General features: G+C 39.8%; 1 protein-coding gene across 1 annotated transcript in view; it reads left to right on the top strand.

The window, feature by feature from the left end:
• Positions 1–523: 523 nt before the first annotated feature.
• bean1 (brain expressed, associated with NEDD4, 1) overlaps positions 524–6000 on the top strand; it is a 51407-nt gene continuing 45930 nt past the window's right edge. Inside the window, exon 1 of the mRNA XM_085182280.1 lies at positions 524–1157. The gene's annotated coding sequence lies outside the window, so the exon portion shown is untranslated. The remainder of the gene's footprint in view (positions 1158–6000) is intronic.

The raw sequence follows: 6000 nt of genomic DNA, 5'->3' as shown, positions 1-6000 counted from the left end.
GGAGGTCCTGGGGGTTTAAATACAGGACAGGCCCCCATTTGTCAAAAACTAGCTTTGGGAAAGTGGCCAGCTGGAAATGGCAAGGGATGTAGTTTAGTTTTAATAAATGTATTTTATTAAATTTAAAAAATATATATATGAGAAAGTCAGTAATTTCAGCAAGGCAATGAGTGATTGTGAGCCATATGAGTTGCCAGGTTGTTCAAAGTGCAAACGCAGAAGCCTAATAGCAGGTTAACTAGCGGGGCATCATTTATAGGCTGGGTGGTCCAGGTGAGAAACATTAAATAATAACCTTAGAGTAATAGAGTAACCTCCATCAAACCTCCAAGATAAACCGAGTGTGGGCCACTGCGTGTTAGGGCATCATTAAAATATTAGCGTTCAAACTTTTTTTTTTAATGGTTTCAACAGTTTGCTTTCAGTTACTGATTATTTCATACATCCTAAATTAAATGCTATCCTAAATGTATCGGAGCGTAACTGCGCTTTGTTTTTGGTGAGGGATTTCCTGGCTGCCTGTCTTACTATTGGCATATGCCTGCCCTGGATGATGCGCTTCTCTTCCCAGGCATGACACACTTACTTGGCTGCAGAGCCACGGGACAGAAACACGGCGAGGAAGCAAGAGGACAGAAGCAGGCGAGGGAGGTGAGGATGCGGGTAAGAAAAGCGCGACAGATGACGATGATGATGGCGAAGACGGGGATGAAGATGAGAATGATGATGCTATCGACGAAGGAATGGTCATAGAAGAAGCGGAAGAAGAAGAAGAACGGAAAATAAAGCTCTGCCGGATCGGAGGATAGTAACAGTGGTGATGCTGATCGTGAGGCAGTTTGGATTGTGAGTACGGGACCGCAGAGGCGAGGATGCTCGGACGCTCGGAGCACCTGCTCGCTCGGTTTTGATCATTGTGCAGGGTAAAACCTCGGGTATCACCCAGAGTTTAACGAAGCGCTATTCTGAGGAGGTGGGCCAAGTCCCAGGAGGGAGAGGGAGAGAGAGAGAGGGAGAGAGAGAGAGAGCTCTCCGAGGACCTTTGGACTGAGTGCCGGTGATCCAGCAGGGATGTTGTTGTTCTGTTGTCAGTGATGTGAGGCGACATTAAGGAGCTGGTGAAAGGAATCCTGACACATATTCCTACATTTTTGCAGGTAAGCAGCAAATTGCTCTGTATCGCTTTCTGTGTCTCTCTCCTCATCCAAAAACTCTCTCTGTCTCTGGTGATCATATTGCTGCAAACACGTACACCCTTCTATGGAAAGATATAACACTAAATAGGGAGTTACAGGGAGGGGTGGTTGCAGTAAGTTCACGTTGACCTCCTCCTCACAGTATTTTGCCTCCCACGGAATAACATTATGTAATATTCCAGTAGGTGGACAGAGAGGAGATTAACAAGAATCTATAAAGTGTTAGCTGGTGCCATGTAAGTACATTTATTTTATTAATTGCATGCACACTGCACACAAACTCTAGAAACACATTGCACTAAAGTCACTGCATGCTTGATCATTTAAATTAAAAACATACACACAACACATAATATATCCTACAGCATGACTTGCAAACAAATGCTGTTCATAAATTGTCACATTAGTGGTTATAGTCTATAAATTGATGTATAGTAACTCTAATAGAATCTCACTGCTTAATTAGTGGCTTTTACTGCTATTTTAAGTAGTTTTGTTAATTATACTTTAAACTTTTACATGTGGGAGAGGGCTTTTGAACTGTTGAATTAATTGAAAAGTGTCCAAGTATTAATTCATATTGACGAGTTGTAACGTGAAGATGAACAAATGCTGAATAAATGCACATTGTGAGTAAAATAATATATTTTCATACTCTACATTTATCTAACATCCACCACGCTGGCACATTATTGGTGAACTCTGTGACACAGGGGAGAAATAAAAGCGTAAACACAAAAAACACAAATTGTAGGAGGCAATTACATGTAAGGCAAATTTACTGTTGGGTACCACAAACACCGTAGGTCCCTATAGGAGTATTGTAGGCGTGTTGTAGTGATTTTTGGATAGGCTCATCTCTATCTCGCTTGCTCAGCTTTCCTCCCAGGCTTTCCTCCCACACACTTTAACTCCTTTGTTTCAGCAGTGGAGTACAGTAGCCTTACAACCCTGCAGTTACATTAAAACTAACAAAGAGGAATGCTGCAGCCCAATGTCACTTTATCCCTTAGATCAAATACTAGGTTGTGTAACAAATAGAAGAAGGCATAGAAGAAGAAGTACAGATAGCATATAGGTCAACTTGATAAGAGAAATCAAAATAGCAAAGAATAAATGCTTAACAACTAGAGAAGACAAAAAACATGAAATTCCCCAGACATGGTAAAAGTGTAGTTAGCTCTGTCCTTGTGTTAAAAGACGTATTTCCAGTTTTATTATGTGTGACATTTTCGGTGACATGTGGGTTGACGGTTTGATCAAAAGAGACTTGCTGTGTCAGGGCTGCAGGCACTTCTTAGTGCTCAGAGTCCCCAGAGAATATTAAAGCTCTGCCATGGGTTATCTAAGTGGTGCCTGTCTCCACTCAGCTATGAAGGTCAATGCTGCAAAAAGCCCTTTGACTTTACTCTGACACATACACTGTAACTTCTAACAAATACTTTAAATAAAGTTGGAGTAAACACTGGTGTTGAGAGATTTCTTAAAAATTTATTTAGACATTTTTTTTTTAACTTATGACATCTCATGTTTGGTATCGGTGTGCAGGGACCTTTCAGGTTAAATAGTTCAGTGTAAATGTGCCTGGAGGTGCAAGCAGAACAAAGGAAGAACATGTGTTAACTTTAGGAAATTGATGTTTGCATGTTTGAATCCAAAGATTTAATGAGGATGTGGAAAAATGACAGAGCCTTGCAATTATCATAAACCCCACTAATCTCTCTTTAATGAAGCAAAATATTATTTGTTAGTTGTGTGCACAAGTAATTTTACAGTGTCTTTCACAGTGGAATTAGATTAATTGATGCTCTTTATCTGCTTTCTATGCTACAAATTACATAACTAATGTCACCATATGTCTTTAAAAATGTGATACATGTGGTTGCGTTGTATGTGATATATTATTAAGACAACTTAGTGATTTTCCACAGAAGGGATTCTTTAATGCAGTAACAGGGTTAACGTAGATTAAGTGACAACCTTGAAACAAGCGATGAACACTGAGCTCCACAGGGACTGAACTTCCGATCCCCTCACTGTGGGGTTCAGTTCTGTGACCCACCCGTCACAGGAGCTGAACTCCTGGGCTTTAAAGGGTGGTTTGGACACTCTAACCAAGGGTCCTGTCTGCCCAGCTCGAATCAGGAGTTGCTCTGAGATTGGTGGCGTACCCAGGACTGACAGGTTGAATGGATGACAGGGCTGTGTGGGCCAAATAGACTGTCAGAGAGAGCTGTGAGGAGATGGATGAGAAGAGGGAGAATGGGACACCGAAAGAACATCAGAGAGAGGGAATACCAGAAAATAGAGATGAAGAAATGATGGAGTGCTGTTGTGGCTACAGGCAATACCTGATTCCCTCAATTTCTCTTTCTCTAACTGTTCCTGTCCCTCACCCTCACCCCCTTTTCTTTTCCTATCATCGTCTGCTTTTCTCTAATCTATGGGGTATTACAAGCTCTGCACAGTGTCTGGAGCTGTTTTGCTACAGAATGAGTGTAGCACCTTAGAAATGTGTGATAGCTACTGTGACAATGGGCCCTACTTTCTGTATAAAACCACTAAAATTGCTTATAAATTGTAAACTATTAGTTTTTAAAATTTAGGAAATAAAATACTGCTAACAACCAATGAAATGCTAAATGTTTATCAGTCATTGGTTGGTGTATGTTTTATGAATCATGTATTCTCACTCCCAGAACAGAAAATACAGTTATTAAGTCAAAGCTGCCTAAACACAACGTTCTCTTTAGCATTAAGCCTGTGATGTCCGTTTTGCACCAATACCCAGCCCAGTAAGTCTGGTGTCTAAACCAAACCAGCTAGTAAAGGCACAAATAAACTAAAGTATCAAAAAAATCAAAATGGCAAGTATAACGAGACACAAGCTGCAGGTTTGCTTATCACCATCTTCTAAAATAGTATTGTAATCATTAATTTAAACCACTGACGGTGCATAAACGATGGGCGTAGGTTCTGGGTCTGAAAAGTGACGCAACAGCACAAGTGCCTTTAACGTTCATTCTTTTTATTAAATTATTTATTATTAGGTTGATATTGTCATTATTGTTATTATTATCATCCTTATCATTATTATAAAAAACTCTGCTTGAGGCTTCACAACTTCACTATTTGCCGACTGAAGTCATAGTGATTATGTCCATCTTTTACATACAGTGTATGGTACCTTTATAATAGCATTTAAATAAAAGAACAGACTCACTACATAGTATTTATTAACAAAGGTTTTAAACACCACTTTACAATAACTAAGCAGTTCATTACATACAAAATTATTTTTACTATTTAGTTCATATTAACAATTATACATTCATCCATCTCCATCCAAATCCTCCAGGTCAGAGTCGCAGAGGACCTGAGGCATAGCTTAGCTGTCGTGGAGCGAGAGGCAGGGAACACCACGGATAGAGGGACACAAACAACCATAGTCAGATTTACAGCCACGCGCAATTAAGAATCACTTAATCGAAAAATTATGTCTTTAAACTGTGGGAGGAAGCCTGAGTACTGAGAGAAAACCCAAGCAGGCACACAGAGAATAATATGCAACCTTCACATAGAAGCACTCGAGTCAGTCAGCTGTGAGGCAACAGTCATTTCAATTTACAACTGATAATAATCGTTGTTATTGTTCCAAATGATGTTGATGTTATTATTACTATTATCATTATTCATTTTTTTTATTAGTAACCCTATTCTGTTATGCATGTAGTATTGCCACGCTTTATTGCTTTGGCTGCTTAGAGAGAGAACAGTATTTAGTGTCATCAGTCAGTCTGCATGTTGTCATGTGTTGCAACATATGTGAAGCTCTGGAGAACTGTGGCATAGTAGATGAGTTTCTGTGTTTGATTACAAAATCTAAAGGATATAAATACTATTTCCCACTCTGCTTGTCCAGTTAGAGTTTTCACACGCCTTTCATCTCCAACAAACTCTCTCTGAGGACATTTACATGGAATGTTGAGAAATTGGCAGTTGTCTTGTGTTGGCAACTACGTAGAGCTCAGCTCTGTGAAGAAATGACATTATTCCTATTTTTGAAATTTACAGCTATAAAAACTGAATATCTAGTGTATTTTTTCCTTTTGTGTGCATTCTATTTAATCAGGGGTGTCAGATTCACTTTAGTTCATTGGCCACATAGAGCCAAGTTTGATCCCAAGAGGGCCAGGCCACTGAAACCATTGCATAATAATCCACAAAAAAAATACCAAAGAAATGAAAAGAAAAGACCTAAATCACAATAATGAACAGTCCATTTACAAAACAAATGACAGACAACTCGAATTGTTTTTGTCTTAAGCAAAATACATGAAATTTCCATAATATCTCAGCAATGTCACTGAAGGTAAATATAACTGTGCCAGCACCAGATCCATAGCTGGACTGGCCATCGGGCATACCGGGCATTTGCCCGGTGGGCCGCTGGCGATTCTTTGTTTTTATGGGCCGATCGATTTTTTTTTTTTTTTTTTTTTTGGAAGGGTATAAATAATGAAAGGTGTTGGATTGGCCAATTGGTCATGATCGACTCTGGGCTGGACCAATTACAGCCGAGGAGGTCGGATGCACCCGCCCCCTTGTTTAGCAATCTTATAGACGAACTAAAGAAAATGGAGAACAAAAAAAAGGGAAGGAAGTGCAGAAAAAATTAGGGCCAAAAAGAAACAAGCCCTTCAGGCAGACGCTGCCAAATGTGTAAAAATAACTGAATTGTTTGGTGGTAGCTATGGCATCGCTTCCACAGATTTAGCAACATCAGCAAGTGGTGGAGGCCAGC

This window comes from Neolamprologus multifasciatus, chromosome 13, assembly GCF_963576455.1.
Source record: "Neolamprologus multifasciatus chromosome 13, fNeoMul1.2, whole genome shotgun sequence".
NCBI classification, from domain to species: domain Eukaryota; kingdom Metazoa; phylum Chordata; class Actinopteri; order Cichliformes; family Cichlidae; genus Neolamprologus; species Neolamprologus multifasciatus.
The sequence above is the reverse complement of the archived record's forward strand: the minus strand, read 5'-3'. Positions and strand labels throughout refer to the sequence as shown.